Raw genomic sequence first — 18,742 nt, 5'->3', positions numbered from 1 at the left:
AAAATGAATCACCTCACACTTCTCCGCATTGAACTTCATCTGCTACCTCCCTGTCCACTCCACCAACTTGTCTATGTCCTTATGATTCTTATGCCGGACCTTATCAAGTACCTGGGAATGGAAATTGCAGAGGCACTAGTGATAACCTTCCAGTCTTCTTTAGACACAGGGGAGGTGCCAGAGGACTGGAGAACTGCAAATGCTGCACCCTTGTTCAAAAAGGGGTGCAAAGATAAAGCCGGCAACTACAGGCCAGTCAGTCTGACTTCAGTGGCAGGGAAACTTCTGGAAACTATAATGTGGGATAAAAATCAATAATCACTTAGACAAGGCATTCGATTTAAGGTGATTGGCAAAAGAATCAGAAGTGACTTGAGGAAAGAATGTTATTTAGGCAGTGAGTGGTTATGATCTGGAATATGCTACCTGAGAGTGTGGTGGAGGTAGAATCAAAGGTAGTTTTAAAAAGGGAAAATTATTAGAAGAGAAAAAAATGCAGAGCTACAGGGATCAGACAGGGGACTGGGGCTACCTGAATAGCTCTAACAGAGAGCTGGCGTGGACATGGTTGGCCAAATGGCCTCCTTTGTGCCGAAGCTATTTCCCAATTATAACAGACCCTCATGCACCATTATGTTCTTGCCCATCTGCTTCATAACCAACAAAAACAAAAATTGCTGGAAAAACTCAGCAGGTCTGACAGCATCAGTGGAGAGAAATGCCCACATGTCCATCCTTGGCCTGCTGCAATGTTCCAGTGAAGCCCAACGCAAACTGGAGGAACAACACCTCAAGTTCCGATTCGGCACTTTACAGCCTTCCGGACTTAACATTGAGTTCAACAACTTCAGACCATGAACTTTCTCCTCCGTCCCCACTCCTTTCTGATCCCCTTTTTTCAAATATTTATTTTTTTAATTTTTATATATATTTTCCCACCTATTTTTATTATTATTAAAATTTGTTCCATTCATTGTTTTTTATCCCCACCTTTTAGCCTATTTTGATCTTTACTCCCACACTGTCCCCTCCCCTCACCCCACCCCCACTAGGGCCATCAGTCACTTGCTCATCCTGCTTTCTACTCTTAATGTCACCATGAGCACCTCCTTTAGCCAGTATCACCACCATCAACACCCCTTCAACCTTCTGTTTATGACATCTTTCACAATCTCTCCTTTGCCTCCACCTATCGCTGGCCCTCTATCCAGCTTCACCTGTCCCACCCCCCTTCCCCCTCCCCCTTAAACTGTATGTATGTCACCACATTCTGTTTAGCTCTGAAGAAGTCATACGGACTCGAAACGATAACTCTGACCTTGTCCCCACGGATGCTGTCAAACCTGCTGAGCTTTTCCAGCAGTTTTTGCTCTTGTTTCGGATTTCCAGCATCCGCAGCATTTTGCTTTAATTTTATGCTTCATAACCAATGTTGCAATGATTGCCCCTGAATCCCATCCCCAGAAAGCCCTTCATCTAGAGTCCTGTTGGGAATGAATCCAGCTGCGGTGGGATTTCTGTCCATGGCCTCTCGGGTCTGGGTTAAAATGCAAAGTTTATTTGCGCCCGACTCTCAACCCTCTCAATCTCCAGCACTCTGGCTCTGATCAATGACGATTCAGTGTCCGGGGTGCGGGATCGATATCGTACATTCAGGGTCTTGGGTTCCAGAGGGGACGCTGCGCAATGCAGCGGGCACCCCGGAATCGGAATGTGGCATACCGACGATCTATTCAGATTGCCGGGTGCCGGTGTGTGTGTCTGCCCAATTCAGTGTGCGGGGTAGGGGGCGCTGGCTATTCAGGGTCAGGGGCTCCGTGCACTGGGGACCGGGAACACAAAGGAACAGAGGCTGAGCCGGCAGAGTGTGGGACAGGCAGGTAAGCAGCAGCCACCTGGGGGCGGGGAGGAGGAGGAGGAGGAGGAGGGGGGGGTGGGATCGGCTTCACCTCCTCCCTGCAGCCGAGAGCAGCCGCCCTGCCCTCACTCTTCACCGGGCTGCAAACAGAAGCGATGCTGCGGACCGGTGAGGCTCCGGGTGCAGAGCCCAGTGCGGAGGCTGCCACAGTCTCAGCATCTCGGGGAGGTACAGGCACTGATGGAGGGAGGGAGGGAGGGAGGGGGGAAGAGGGGGAGGAGGGTGGTGGTGGGGATTTTGAGGGGAGGGGGGGGGTGGTGATATCTGTAAAGGACCTGAACCAGGAAGCGCTTTGCCAGTGAAAATATTGTGAACCCCACGTGTCGGTGTTTACAGACCAGCACTTGTGCTTCAGGTGGGTGGGGGGGGGGGGGTCATGTTTGCTTAATGCAGCCCTGGGAAGGGGTCTGGCCAAAGTTTGGGGTGACGGTGCCCCCCCCCCCCCCACCATTGCAGGTTACGGAGACGGCTTCCCTGTGGGGGGGACAGATTGCCATTCTGGAGGGGTTGGTGGTGGCTGGCAAGGGTGACTGTTTCCCTGAGTAGGGGGTGGAGCTGATTGGTCTGGGGCTGGGGAGGGAGGTGGGGGGTGGTGATAGGGGGTGAGTGTTTTTACTGTCCAAAGATTGTTGGAAGGAAAACGGGGAAAACAGAACCAAACCGCACCATCAGATCCAGAGGTCTGTCTCAGTTAGCAGAACGCTGGTGCTTTGGGAAACCTGTGGTCTGTTACTTGTACCTTCTGTGACACTATATCGCAGCTAGTGTGAATAGCAGTGAGATTCCCTCACCCCTGTCAATGCTGATGCTGCATAACTAGAGGTCTCTTGTCACACAGAGATGAATGAGGGTTACCTTGAGCTGGGTTTAGGTGGTTCTAAAAAGATGGCCCTAATGCTCCTGAATGAAGAGACAGTGAGACTACCCAGTAGTCCATGCCAGTAATCTGCTGTTCTATTTGGTTAACTTCCAGCACATTCTCTGGGTCCCTGAGCCTTGCTGGGGAGCTGTCAGGTTATTCACTTTGGTTATAAAAACAGAAAATAAAAAAGCAGAATATTCTCAGAAAGGCATGAAACTTGGAAACGTTGATGTTCAGAGAGACTTGGATGCATTCGCACAAGGAGCTCAGAAAGTTAACTTGTAGGTAAAGCAAGCAATTAGGAAGGCAAAATGTCATGTTGGCCTTTATTGCAAGGAGACTGGAGTACAAGAATAAGGAAGTCTTGCTACAATTGTACAGGGCTTTGGTGAGACTATACCTGGAATACTTACTGTGTGCAGTTTTGGTGGTGGCTGGCACCTTGATGGGGGTGACTGGCATCTGGTGGCAAGGGTGACTGTTTCCCTGGGTAGGGTGGAGCTGACTGCCACTGGGGCTGGGGAGGGAGGGGATGATAGGGGGTGAGTGTTTTTGCTGTTCAAGGATTGCTGGAAGGAAAACTGGGAATACCTGCATTGGACTAAGATCCATTCCTGACGAAATCATCATCATCTGTGCTGTATCGTTCTTTGGTTCCCTGCCTTGGACCTGAACCTCAAGCTTTCTCTTTCTCTCCTATCTTCCCACATGCCATCCCTGAATTCATTTTGTGCCATAAGAACCACCTCTAAGTGTCTCGATTATATTCCCACAAAATAGCTGGCCACCCAGTTATTAATATGGTGTCTTTTGCCTAATACAATGTCCCATGGTGCTTCACAGGAGCATTATCAAACAAAATTTGATAACAAGCCACATAAAGAGGTATTAGGGCAGCTGACCAGATTGGTCAAAGTGATAGGTTTTAAGGAGCTTCTTAGAGGAGCAGAAAGAGGTAGAGAGACAGAGAGGTTTACAGAGTGAATTACAGAGCTAAGGGCCTTGGCAGCTGAAGTCATGGCCACCAATGCTGGTGCGATTAAATTTGGAGATGCCCAGGAGAGCAGAATTGGAGGAGCACAGATCATCTCAAAGGTTTGTGGGGCTGGAGGAGATTACAGAGAGAGGGAGCGGCAAGGCCATTGAGGGATGTATGAGAATTTTCAAATCAAGGCTTAACCAGGAGCAATTGTAGGTCAGCGAAATGGTGGGTAAATTGGACTTTGTTCGAATTAGGTCACGGGCACCTGTGTTTTGGATGTCTTCAAATCTGTGGGGGGGGGGGTGTAGAATGACGAAGGCTGGAGTGCATTGGATTACTGAAGTCTAGAGGTAACAAAAACATGGAGATGAGAAATAGGAGGAATCCTTAAGGACACCCGAGGGAATGGTGTGGGAGAGGAAAAGAAGCCATTTCAGGTGACTCTCTGGCCGCATTTAGATAGATAAGAATGGAACCAGGTGAGAGCAGGAGAGTTGTCAGAGGAGAGTGGTGACGTCAACTGTGTCACAAGCTACAGACAGATCAAGAAAGACAAGGAGGGATAGTTTACACAAAAATAAAAGCAAAAATACTATAGATGCTGGAAATCTGAAATAAAGACAAAGTGCTGGAAAAACTCAGCTGATCTGGCAGCATCTGTGGAGAGAGAAGCAGAGTTAATGTTTTGAGTCTGATATGACTTCTTCGGATAGTTCAGCTTTGTCACAGTCACATAGGTTGCCATTTTTGAGTTTGCTAAGGGTCCTTCCTGGCCTTCATGCCAGTAGGCATTGTAAATGGTTTCTTCTCTTTGGCTACTGTTGTGGTCCCTTTCAATCCTTCTCTCATTACACCCTCTCAAAGAACCCATCCTTGACCCCTGTGCCTTTACAAACTACTGCTCTATCTCCAAGGTGGAGGTAGAAAGAGAGACAGATGGGGCAGAATGGAAAGAGAGAGTTCCCTTGTCACTGTGCTCGATTCTCTCTCACTCCCTCATCTCTGTTCTCTCTCTCTCTGCCTCTCTGTCTCTCTCGGTCCCTCTCTCTATCGCTGCCTGCTCTACAGTTCTTGAATCTTATTAACTGGTAACATTTAGGATGAGGAAAGGAGATTCTTTGTTTGGAGTTTGACTGAATGCCCATTGTTGCGTATAGCCCTTGTGTAATTAGGACCATGGATACATTCCTCTGGGAGGCCTGTTTCTGCTTACAGAAATTTTTCATTTAGTTTATAAATGGCATCTTTGCTGCTTTTCAGCAAGATATTCCTGGGCTCAAACCTGATGGTCAATTTATTGGATTTCTATTCATAGGTAGAAAATGTGAATTAAAATTTCCTTCTTTGGAATTCTACCTATCTCACGCTGAACCCACTGTCCCAGATGTTGCCTTGCAAACAGCTCTTTGGATTCTGCTCACTGGTGTGTGGTAAGGGCTGGGCAAGAGGGACCAGGAATGCTTCACTCACTGCTCCCAATGCGCAGGTATTCTGCAGCTACTTCCTCACTTCCTGACTCCCCAAAACTTTTCTACTGTCTGCAAGGCACAAGTCAGGAGTGTGGTGGAATTTTCTCCACTTGCCTGGATGAGTGCAACTCCAACAACACACGAGAAGCTTGACACCATCCAGGACAAAGGAGCCTGCTTGATTGGCACCCCATCCATCACCTTAAACATTCATTCTCTCCACCACCAAACCTACAGTGGCAACAGTGTGTACCATTTACAAGATACACTGCAGCTACTCACCATGGCTCCTTCAACAGGCACCTTCCAAACCTGCTACCTCTACTGGTCAAGCGCAGCTGATAGATGGGAACACCACCACCTGCTAGTTCCCCTCCAAGCCACTCACCGTCCTGACTTGGAAAATAAATTGCCGGTACTGCTTCTTCACCAAGTCAAAATCCTGGAACTCCCACTCTAACAGCACTGTGGGTGCACCTAAGGCAATTAGGGACGGGCAATAAATGCAGGCCTTTATAGCGACGTCCACATCCCAGGAATGGACAGAAAAAGTAGACACTTAATCAGATTCCTGGTCCTCAAACAGCTCTTGAGGCCTGTGCATCCATCGACCACAACTTGGAACAGTGAGGAGTTTTCAGTGATACCCTGAATCAGCAGGTCAACACTCAGAACCCGGAGCACTGGTGTAAAATACCTTTCTGTTGTCCTCTCCCACAGAGCCAGTGCTTTTTAATTAAAGATTGAGTTTACAAATAGTTTTGCAAACTAATTGCCAAAATTCCCAGTGATGCATAGAATCACAGAAAGGATCGATGTGCACTGAGAGTTTTATCGACCTGAACTGTTGGAGAGGGCAGTGTGCCACGTGACAGTGGATGGTGAATTCTTGGAGCTAATCTCACCAAGCTTCAAATGACACGTAGGAACAATCATTTCACCTTTAGTGAAACTGAGTTACAAAGGCAGTGTGAGGGCTCAACGAGGCTGAGTTTCTGCAATAACTTCCTGCTGATTATTTCTAATTAAAATCCCTCACAGGCTCTGTTAGAATAGCAGGCACAAGCCAAGAAACCTGGAGTGAAGCTGTCTCCTACAGGAAAGCCTTCACTCTGCCAGGGCCAATGCATGCAGGTGGCTGGGGAGAACTGATGCAGAAATCTCTACACTAGACATGTTCCTGTGATTATTTCTGCTGTTTGTGGTCTGTTAACAATGCATTATATATAGTAGAGCATAAGGTGACGTGTTCACATTATACTGCACATGAGTGTTTGAGAATGGTGACAGTGGTTCAAGCTAAAAACTCAGAACATATGGTCTCAACTCATGGAAAATAGTTACCACCAGACACTGTGACGTGACAAGGCGTGGGTGAGACACACTGTGAAGTGACAAGGCTTGGGTGAGACACACTGTGACGTGACAAGGCTTGGGTGAGACACACTGTGACGTGACAAGGCGTGGGTGAGACACACTGTGACGTGACAAGGCGTGGGTGAGACACACTGTGACGTGACAAGGTGTGGGTGAGACACACTGTAAGGTGACAAGGCGTGGGTGAGACACACTGTGACGTGACAAGGTGTGGGTGAGACACACTGTGACGTGACAAGGTGTGGGTGAGACACACTGTAAGGTGACAAGGTGTGGGTGAAAGACACTGTGACGTGACAAGGTGTGGGTGAGAGACACTGTAACGTGTCAAGGTGTGGGTGAGACACACTGTAACGTGTCAAGGTGTGGGTGAGACACACTGTAACCTGACAAGGTGTGGGTGAGACACACTGTAACGTGACAAGGTGTGGGTGAGACACACTGTAACGTGTCAAGGTGTGGGTGAGACACACTGTAAGGTGACAAGGTGTGGGTGAGAGACACTGTAACGTGACAAGGTGTGGGCGAGAGAGACTGTAACGTGACAAGGTGTGGGCGAGAGAGACTGTAACGTGACAAGGTGTGGGTGAGACACACTGTAACGTGACAAGGTGTGGGTGAGACACACTGTAACGTGACAAGGTGTGGGCGAGAGAGACTGTAACGTGACAAGGTGTGGGCGAGAGAGACTGTAACGTGACAAGGTGTGGGCGAGAGAGACTGTAACGTGACAAGGTGTGGGTGAGACACACTGTAAGGTGACAAGGCATGGGTGAGAGACACTGTAACGTGACAAGGTGTGGGTGAGACACTGTAACGTGACAAGGTGTGGGTGAGACACTGTAACGTGACAAGGTGTGGGTGAGACACACTGTAACGTGACAAGGTGTGGGTGAGACACACTGTAAGGTGACAAGGTGTGGGTGAGACACACTGTAAGGTGACAAGGCGTGGGTGAGAGACACTGTAAAGTGACAAGGCTTGGGTGAGAGACACTGTAACGTGACAAGGCTTGGGTGAGAGACACTGTAACGTGACAAGGCGTGGGTGAAAGACACTGTAATGTGACAAGACGTGGGCGAGAGACACTTTAACGTGACAAGGCATGGACGAGAGACATTTAACGTGACAAGGCATGGGTGAGAGACACTGTAACGTGACAAGGCATGGGCTAGAGACACTGTAACGTGACAAGGCATGGGCTAGAGACACTGTAACGTGACAAGGCATGGGTGAAAGACACTAACATGACAAGGCATGGGTGAAAGACCTGTAACGTGACAAGGCGTGGGTGAGAGACACTGTGATGTGACAAGGCATGGGTGAGAGACACTGTAACATGACAAGGTCTGGGCGAGAGAGACTAACGTGACAAGGCATGGGTGAGAGACACTAACGTGACAAGGTGTGGGCGAGAGAGACTGTAACGTGACAAGGCATGGGCGAGGGACACTACGTGACAAGGCATGGGCGAGGGACACTGTAATGTGACAAGGCATGGGTGAGAGATACTAATGTGACAAGGTGTGGGCAAGAGAGACTGTAACGTGACAAGGCATGGGCGAGGGACACTACGTGACAAGGCATGGGCGAGGGACACTACGTGACAAGGCATGGGCGAGGGACACTACGTGACAAGGCATCGGCGGGGGACACTGTAACGTGACAAGGCATGGGTGAGAGATACTAATGTGACAAGGTGTGGGCAAGAGAGACTGTAACGTGACAAGGCATGGGCGAGGGACACTGTAAAGTGACAAGGCATGGGTGAGGGACACTGTAACGTGACAAGGCATGGGTGAGAGATACTAATGTGACAAGGTGTGGGCAAGAGAGACTGTAACGTGACAAGGCATGGGCGAGAGACACTAAGGAAACCGAGCATGGGCATGAGACACTGTAATGTGACAAGGCGTGGGCGAGAGACACTAAGGAAACCGAGCATGGGCAAGAGACACTGTAATGTGACAAGGCGTGGGCGAGAGACACTGTAATGTGACAGGGCATTGGTGAGAGACACTAATAAGACAAGGCGTGGGGCAAGAGAGACTAATGACAAAGGGTTTAGGCAGGAGACACTAACTAGTCAGGTCATGGGCAGGAGACACGAAGGAGACAGGGCGTGGGTGAGAGAAACTGTAACATGACTGGGTGAGTGTGACAGATACGATTGAGACAAGGTGTGGGTGAGACACACTGTAACGAGACAGGGTGTGGACAAGAGACAATAATGAGACAGGGTGAGCGTGACAGACACTGTATCGAAACAGGCTGTGGGTGAGAGACACTAACTAGACGGTGAGTGCGACAGACACTGTAACATGACAAGGCGTGAGTGAGAGACACTGTAACATGACAAGGCATGTGTGAGAGAAACTGTAACAAGACAGGTCGTGGGCAAGAGAAACTTACCAGACAGGTCGTGGGCAAGAGACACTGTGAACAGACAGGGTGTGAGCAAGAGACACTAACAAGAAAGGGTGTGCGTGAGAGACACTGTAATGAGACATGGAGTAGGCAAGAGACACTGAGACAGGGTGTGGGCAAGAGATACTAACAAGAAAGGGTGTGCGTGAGAGACACTGTAATGAGACATGGAGTAGGCAAGAGACACTGAGACAGGGTGTGGGCAAGAGATACTGTAACCAGACAGGGTGTGGGTGAGAGACACTGTAACCAAACAAGGTGTGGGCGAGAGACACTGTAACCAGACAGGGTGTGGGCGAGAGACACTGTAACCAGACAGGGTGTGGGCGAGAGACACTGTAATCAGACAGGGTGTGGGCGAGAGACACTGTAACCAAACAAGGTGTGGGCGAGAGACACTGTAACCAGACAGGGTATGGGCGAGGGACACTGTAACCAAACAAGGTGTGGGCGAGAGACACTGTAACCAGACAGGGTATGGGCGAGGGACACTGTAACCAGACAGGGTGTGGGCGAGAGACACTGTAATCAGACAGGCTGTGGGCGAGAGACACTGTAACCAAACAAGGTGTGGGCGAGAGACACTGTAACCAGACAGGGTATGGGCGAGGGACACTGTAACCAAACAAGGTGTGGGCGAGAGACACTGTAACCAGATAGGGTATGGGTGAGAGATACTTTAACCAGGCAGGGTGTGGGTGAGAGACAGTGTAACCAGACTGGGTGTGGACGAGAGACAGTGTAACCAGACTGGGTGTGGACGAGAGACAGTGTAACCAGACAGTGTCATTAGACAGGAGGTTTGCATCTTTTCCCTGTAACTGCTGACCCATTTCCCAATCAAGTGCAACATCTATAGTCAGTCCCAGGTGTCTGCTAGGGTCCTCAGAGATGCAGTTTCACTTTAAGTATGGCGTTTTGAGTGTTTGTTCAGGACTTGGTTCTTGGCCTTGGATTACTGTGTCTTGAAATCCTAGACCAGAGCACTGTCTCTCATTATCTGAATTTAAGGCATATGGCAGTGAATGAGTGACAATTCGATATATGTAGCAAAACAAATAGCAGGAATCCTGAGAGATTCAGTGTGCTGGTACTATACCAGTTGCTGTACTGGTATAACCACGTTGCTCCTTACACCTATTAGTAACTTTATTTTCTGTGCCAGTTACTGTGTTGGTTATAAAACAAAAACAGAATTACCTGGAAAAACTCAGCAGGTCTGGCAGCATCGGCGGAGAAGAAAAGAGTTGACGTTTCGAGTCCTCGTGACCCTTCGCTGGAACTTGAGTTCGAGTCCAGGAAAGAGCTGAAATATAAGCTGGTTTAAGGTGTGTATGTGGGGGGCGGAGAGATAGAGAGACAGAGAGGTGGGGAGGGGGGGGGGGTGTGGTTGTAGGGACAAACAAGCTGTGATAGAAGCAGATCATCAAAAGATGTCAACAACAATAGTATCTCTTTTTTTGTTTTTATCACTGTGTTGGTTATTGTTAGTTGATCTACATATGGCACCTGAGATACACAGATCCTCATGACTCTCTGTCCTCTGGGTTGGAGTCACATGGATGTGCATGGCCTCCATTAACCTCTGAGACCACACTTTGCTTTTGAAGTTTGACAAGGAGACAAGGCCAAGGAGAAGACACAATCTTCAGCTCACTGGAAATTATAGGGGGGTTTCAATCAATGATTGGAAGGAGGATATTGTTTTAGTTCCCATCCCAAGGCCCAGAGACACTGAGGCAAATTGGAACCCCCTGCGCCCCCCCCAACCTCGCACAGACGGGATTGAAGCTGGCACCTTCTGGCCTGTGTGACTCAGTACCACACCTGGCAGTGCCAGTATGTTGTATCTTAATTCTGACACCATCTCCACAACGTGCTTCTTGCAGTTTGTTATCTGTACACCTCTGAGGAGGTGACAAGCCAGCCATCTGTTGCAAACAAGCGCTCAGTGAGATGTAAGGGAGCACAGTTCAAAACTGCTCCCTTTACGGCGAATAATTTACAGCAGAACAGAAAATCTTCACAGAGCCCAATGTTCCCGGATCATGGCAGGGAAAGTGTTGCTGCCTTCTGTAGCTTCTTAGCAAACCCCTGTGTACTGCACATGTTCCAGAGAATAAAACAGACTGCGGTTACTCCATATTACTTGGTCAGAGGCAATATTGAATTTTGAGGTCTAGTGAAGTTTCAGGAAGATTGGGAAATTTAGAACAGGATAAAACTAGTCAGTCATCAGTCCAACCTGAGTTCAATGTCTAATCATTGTGTTGCTGAAGCAGTTACTGTACTCGTGGTATACTGTGACAAACCTGTCCCCACCAGTACTGTACCCCAGTGTTATACTGTGACAAACCTGTCCCCACCAGTACTGTACCCCAGTATTTTACAGTGACAAACCTGTCCCCACCAGTACTGTACCCGTGTTATACTGTGACAAACATGTCCCCACCAGTACTGTACCCCAGTGTTATACTGTGACAAACCTGTCCCCACCAGTACTGTACACCAGTATTTTACAGTGACAAACCTGTCCCCACCAGTACTGTACCCGTGTTATACTGTGACAAACCTGTCCCCACCAGTACTGTACCCCAGTGTTTTACAGTGAAAGACCTGTCCCCACCAGTACTGTACCCCAGTGTTATACAGTGACAGACCTGTCCCCACCAGTACTGTACCCCAGTGCTATACTGTGACAAACCTGTCCCCACCAGTACTGTACCCATGTTATACTGTGACAAACCTGTCCCCACCAGTACTGTACCCCAGTGTTTTACAGTGAAAGACCTGTCCCCACCAGTACTGTACCCCAGTGTTATACTGTGACAAACCTGTCCCCACCAGTACTGTACCCGTGTTATACAGTGACAAACCTGTCCCCGCCAGTACTGTACCCCAGTGTTATACAGTGACAAACCTGTCCCCACCAGTACTGTACACCAGTGTTTTACAGTGACAAACCTGTCCCCACCAGTACTGTACCCCAGTGTTATACTGTGACAAACCTGTCCCCACCAGTACTGTACCCCAATGTTATACTGTGACAAACCTGTCCCCACCAGTACTGTACCCCAGTGTTATACAGTGACAAAACTGTCCCCACCAGTACAGTACCCCAATGTTATACAGTGACAGACCCGTCCCCACCAGTACTGTACCCCAGTGTTATACTGTGACAAACCTGTCCCCACCAGTACTGTACCCCAGTGTTATACAGTAACAGACCTGTCCCCACCAGTACTGTGCCCCAGTGTTATACTGTGAAAAATCTGTCCCCACCAGTACTGTCCCCAGTGTTATACAGAGACTGACCTGTCCCCACCAGTTCTGTACCCCAGTGTTATACAGTGACAGACCCGTCCCCACCAGTACTGTACCCCAGTGTTATACTGTGACAAACCTGTCCCCACCAGTACTGTACCCCAGTGTTATACAGAGACTGACCTGTCCCCACCAGTACTGTACCCCAGTGTTATACAGTGACAGACCCGTCCCCACCAGTACTGTACCCCAGTGTTATACTGTGACAAACCTGTCCCCACCAGTACTGTACTCCAGTGTTATACTGTGAAAAACCTGTCCCCACCAGTACTGTACCCCAGTATTATACTGTGACAAACCTGTCCCCACCAGTACTGTACCCCAGTGTTATACAGTGACAGACCTGTCCCCACCAGTACTGTCCCCAGTGTTATACAGTGGCAAACCTGTCCCCACCAGTACCATACCCCAGTGTTTTACAGTGAAAAACCTGTCTCCACCAGTACTGTACCCCAGTGCTATACAGTGACAGACCCGTCCCCACCAGTACCATACCCCAGTGTTATACAGTGACAAACCTGTCCCCACCAGTACTGTACCCCAGTGTTATACTGTGAAAAATCTGTCCCCACCAGTACTGTCCCCAGTGTTATACAGAGACAGACCTGTCCCCACCAGTACTGTACCCCAGTGTTATACAGTGACAGACCCGTCCCCACCAGTACTGTACCCCACTGTTATACTGTGACAAACCTGTCCCCACCAGTACTGTACCCCAGTGTTATACTGTGAAAAACCTGTCCCCACCAGTACCATACCCCAGTATTATACTGTGACAAACCTGTCCCCACCAGTACTGTACCCCAGTGTTATACAGTGACAGACCTGTCCCCACCAGTACTGTCCCCAGTGTTATACAGTGACAAACCTGTCCCCACCAGTACCATACCCGTGTTTTACAGTGAAAAACCTGTCTCCACCAGTACTGTACCCCAGTGATATACAGTGACAGACCCGTCCCCACCAGTACCATACCCCAGTGTTATACAGTGACAAACCTGTCCCCACCAGTACTGTACCCCAATGTTATACAGTGACAGACCTGTCCCCACCAGTACTGTATCTCAGTGTTAAACAGTGACAGAGATGTCCCCACCAGTACTGTACCCCAGTGTTATACAGTGACAGACCTGTCCCCACCAGTACTGTACCCCAGTGTTTTACAGTGAAAAACCTGTCTCCACCAGTACTGTACCCCAGTGTTATACAGTGACAGATCTGTCCCCACCAGTACTGTACCCCAATGTTATACAGTGACAGACCTGTCCCCACCAGTACTGTACCCTATGTTATACAGGGACAGACCTGTCCCCACCAGTACTGTACCCCATGTTATACAGTGACAGACCTGTCCCCACCAGTACTGTACCCCAGTGTTATACAGCGACAAACCTGTCCCCACCAGTACTGTACCCCAATGTTATACAGTGACAAACCTGTCCCCACCAGTATTGTACCCCAGTGTTATACAGTGACAGACCTGTCCCCACCAGTACTGTACCCCAGTGTTATACAGTGACAGACCTGTCCCCACCGGTACTGTACCCCAGTGTTATACTGTGACAAACCTGTCCCCACCAGTACTGTACCCCAGTGTTATACAGTGACAGACCTGTCCCCACCAGTACTGTACCCCAGTGTTATACAGTGACAGACCTGTCCCCACCAGTACTGTACCCCAGTGTTTTACAGTGAAAAACCTGTCTCCACCAGTACTGTACCCCAGTGTTATACAGTGACAGACCTGTCCCCACCAGTACTGTACCCCAGTGTATTACAGTGACAAACCTGTCCCCACCAGTACTGTACCCCAGTGTTTTACAGTGACAAACCTGTCCCCAGCAGTACTGTACCCCAATGTTATACAGTGACAGACCTGTCCCCACCAGTACTGTACCAGTGTTATACAGTGACAAACCTGTCCCCACCAGTACTGTACCCCAGTGTTATACAGTGACAAACCTGTCCCCACCAGTACTGTACCCCAGTGTTTTACAGTGCCAAACCTGTCCCCACCAGTTCTGTACCCCAGTGTTATACAGTGACAAACCTGTCCCCACCAGTACTGTACCCCAGTGTTATACAATGACAAATCTGTCCCCACCAGTACTGTACCCCAGTGTTATACAGTGACAGACCCATCCCCCACCAGTACTGTACCCCAGTATTATACAGTGACAGACCCGTCCCCACCAGTACTGTATCCCAGTGTTATACAGTGACAAATCTGTCCCTACCAGTACTGTACCCCAATGTTATACAGTGACAAACCTGTCCCCACCAGTACTGTACCCCAGTGTTTTACAGTGACAAATCTGTCCCCACCAGTACTGTACCCCAGTGTTTTACAGTGAAAAACCTGTCCCCACCAGTACTGTACCCCAATGTTGTACAGTCACAAATCTGTCCCCACCAGTACTGTACCCCAGTGTTATACTGTGACAAACCTGTCCCCACCAGTACTGTACCCCAGTGTTATACAGTGACAAATCTGTCCCCACCAGTACTGTACCCCAGTGTTATACAGTGACAAATCTATCCCCACCAGTACTGTACCCCAGTGTTATACTGTGACAAACCTGTCCCCACCAGTACTGTACCCCAGTGTTATATAGTGACAAATCTTCCCCACCAGTACTGTACCCCAGTGTTATACAGTGACAGACCTGTCCCCACCAGTACTGTATCTCAGTGTTATACAGTGACAGTCCTGTCCCCACCAGTGCTGCATCTCATTGTTATACAGTGACATATCTGTCCCCACCAGTACTGTACCCCAGTGTTATACAGTGACAAACCTGTCCCCACCAGTACGGTGCCCAGTGTTATACAGTGACAGACCTGTCCCCACCAGTACTGTACCCCAGTGTTATGCAGTGACAGACCTGTCCCCACCAGTACTGTACCCCAGTCTTTTACAGTGAAAAACCTGTCTCCACCAGCACTGTACCCCAGTGTTATACAGTGACAGACCTGTCCCCACCAGTACTGTACCCCAGTGTTTTACAGTGACAAATCTGTCCCCACCAGTACTGTACCCCAGTGTTTTACAGTGACAAACCTGTCCCCACCAGTACTGTACCCCAGTGTTTTACAGTACCAAACCTGTCCCCACCAGTACTGTACCCCAGTGTTATACAGTGACAGATCTGTCCCCACCAGTACTGTACCCCAGTGTTATACAGTGACAAATCTGTCCCCACCAGTACTGTACCCCAGTGTTATACTGTGACAGACCCATCCCCTACCAGTACTGTACCCCAGTATTATACAGTGACAGACCCGTCCCCACCAGTACTGTATCCCAGTGTTATACAGTGACAAACCTGTCCCCACCAGTACTGTACCCCAGTGTTTTACAGTGAAAAACCTGTCCCCACCAGTACTGTACCCCAGTGTTATACAGTGACAGATCTGTCCCCACCAGTACTGTACCCCAATGTTATACAGTGACAGATTTGTCCCCACCAGTACTGTACCCCAATGTTATACAGTGACAAACCTGTCCCCACCAGTACTGTACCCCAGTGTTTTACAGTGACAAACCTGTCCCCACCAGTACTGTACCCCAGTGTTATACTGTGACAAACCTGTCCCCACCAGTACTGTACCCCAGTGTTATACTGTGACAAACCTGTCCCCACCAGTACTGTACCCCAGTGTTATACTGTGACAAACCTGTCCCCACCAGTTTTGTACCCCAGTGTTATACTGTGACAAACCTGTCCCCACCAGTACTGTACCCCAGTGTTATACAGTGACAGACCTGTCCCCACCAGTACTGTCCCCAGTGTTATACAGTGACAAACCTGTCCCCACCAGTACCATACCCCAGTGTTTTACAGTGAAAAACCTGTCTCCACCAGTACTGTACCCCAGTGCTATACAGTGACAGACCCGTCCCCACCAGTACCATACCCCAGTGTTATACAGTGACAAACCTGTCCCCACCAGTACTGTACCTCAGTGTTATACTGTGAAAAATCTGTCCCCACCAGTACTGTCCCCAGTGTTATACAGAGACAGACCTGTCCCCACCAGTACTGTACCCCAGTGTTATACAGTGACAGACCCGTCCCCACCAGTACTGTACCCCAGTGTTAAACTGTGACAAACCTGTCCCCACCAGTACTGTACGCCAGCGTTATACTGTGAAAAACCTGTCCCCACCAGTACTGTACCCCAGTGTTATATAGTGACAAATCTTCCCCACCAGTACTGTACCTCAGTGTTATACAGTGACAAATCTGTCCCCACCAGTACTGTACCCCAGTGTTATACAGTGACAGACCCGTCCCCACCAGTACTGTACCCCAGTGTTATACAGTGAGAAATCTGTCCCCACCAGTACTGTACCCCAGTGTTATACAGTGACAAATCTGTCCTCACCAGTACTGTACCCCAGTGTTATACAGTGACAGACCTGTCCCCACCAGTACTGTACCCCAGTGTTATACAGTGACAGACCTGTCCCCACCAGTACTGTACCCCAGTGTTATACAGTGACAGATGTGTCCCCACCAGTACTGTACCCCAGTGTGATACAGTAACAGACCTGTCCTCACTAGTGCTCTAGCCCAATGTTATACAGTGACAAACCTGTCCCCACCAGTACTGTACCCCAGTGTTTTACAGTGAAAAACCTGTCCCCACCAGTACTGTACCCCAATGTTATACAGTCACAAATCTGTCCCCACCAGTACTGTACCCCAGTGTTATACTGTGACAAATCTGTCCCCACCAGTACTGTACCCCAGTGTTATACAGTGACAAATCTGTCCCCACCAGTACTGTACCCCAGTGTTATACAGTGACAAATCTGTCCCCACCAGTACTGTACCCCAGTTTTATACTGTGACAAACCTGTCCCCACCAGTACTGTACCCCAGTGTTATACAGTGACAAATCTGTCCCCACCAGTACTGTACCCCAGTGTTATACAGTGACAAATCTGTCCCCACCAGTACTGTACCCCAGTGTTATACAGTGACAGACCCGTCCCCACCAGTACTGTACCCCAGTCTTTTACAGTGAAAAACCTGTCTCCACCAGCACTGTACCCCAGTGTTATACAGTGACAGACCTGTCCCCACCAGTACTGTACCCCAGTGTTTTACAGTGCCAAACCTGTCCCCACCAGTACTGTACCCCAGTGGTATACAGTGACAAACCTGTCCCCACCAGTACTGTACCCCAGTGTTATACAGTGACAGATCTGTCCCCACCAGTACTGTACCCCAGTGTTATACAGTGACAAATCTGTCCCCACCAGTACTGTACCCCAGTGTTATACTGTGACAGACCCATCCCCCACCAGTACTGTACCCCAGTATTATACAGTGACAGACCCGTCCCCACCAGTACTGTATCCCAGTGTTATACAGTGACAAACCTGTCCCCACCAGTACTGTACCCCAGTGTTTTACAGTGACAGACCTGTCCCCACCAGTACTGTACCCCAGTGTTATACAGTGACAGATCTGTCCCCACCAGTACTGTACCCCAATGTTATACAGTGACAGATTTGTCCCCACCAGTACTGTACCCCAATGTTATACAGTGACAAACCTGTCCCCACCAGTACTGTACCCCAGTGTTTTACAGTGACAAACCTGTCCCCACCAGTACTGTACCCCAGTGTTTTACAGTGAAAAACCTGTCCCCACCACTACTGTACCCCAATGTTATACAGTGACAGACCTGTCCCCACCAGTACTGTATCTCAGTGTTAAACAGTGACAGAGATGTCCCCACCAGTACTGTACCCCAGTGTTATACAGTGACAGACCTGTCCCCACCAGTACTGTACCCCAGTGTTTTACAGTGAAAAACCTGTCTCCACCAGTACTGTACCCCAGTGTTATACAGTGACAGATCTGTCCCCACCAGTACTGTACCCCAATGTTATACAGTGACAGACCTGTCCCCACCAGTACTGTACCCCATGTTATACAGGGACAGACCTGTCCCCACCAGTACTGTACCCAATGTTTTACAGTGACAGACCTGTCCCCACCAGTACTGTACCCCAGTGTTATACAGCGACAAACCTGTCCCCACCAGTACTGTACCCCAATGTTATACAGTGACAAACCTGTCCCCACCAGTACTGTACCCCAGTGTTATACAGTGACAGACCTGTCCCCACCAGTACTGTACCCCAGTGTTATACAGTGACAGACCTGTCCCCACCGGTACTGTACCCCAGTGTTATACTGTGACAAACCTGTCCCCTCCAGTACTGTACCCCAGTGTTATACTGTGACAAACCTGTCCCCACCAGTACTGTACCCCAGTGTTATACAGTGACAAATCTGTCCCCACCAGTACTGTACCCCAGTGTTATACAGTGACAAACATGTCCCCACCAGTACGGTGCCCAG

General features: G+C 49.2%; 1 protein-coding gene across 5 annotated transcripts in view; it reads left to right on the top strand.

Moving 5' to 3' along the window:
• The window catches only part of apba2b (amyloid beta (A4) precursor protein-binding, family A, member 2b), a 302,071-nt gene that overhangs the window by 15,449 nt on the left and 267,880 nt on the right, over window positions 1-18,742 (top strand). The window contains exon 1 of one of the 5 annotated variants that reach the window (XM_041178423.1): window positions 1,798-1,880. The exons of the other annotated variants lie outside the window; for them this stretch is intronic. The gene's annotated coding sequence lies outside the window, so the exon portion shown is untranslated. Of the gene's footprint in view, window positions 1-1,797; window positions 1,881-18,742 lie in introns of those variants that run through there. 5 annotated transcript variants of the gene reach the window in all.

Source organism: Carcharodon carcharias, chromosome 32 (assembly GCF_017639515.1).
Source record: "Carcharodon carcharias isolate sCarCar2 chromosome 32, sCarCar2.pri, whole genome shotgun sequence".
Lineage (NCBI taxonomy): Eukaryota > Metazoa > Chordata > Chondrichthyes > Lamniformes > Lamnidae > Carcharodon > Carcharodon carcharias.
This window is presented reverse-complemented; position numbering and strand designations above follow the sequence as displayed.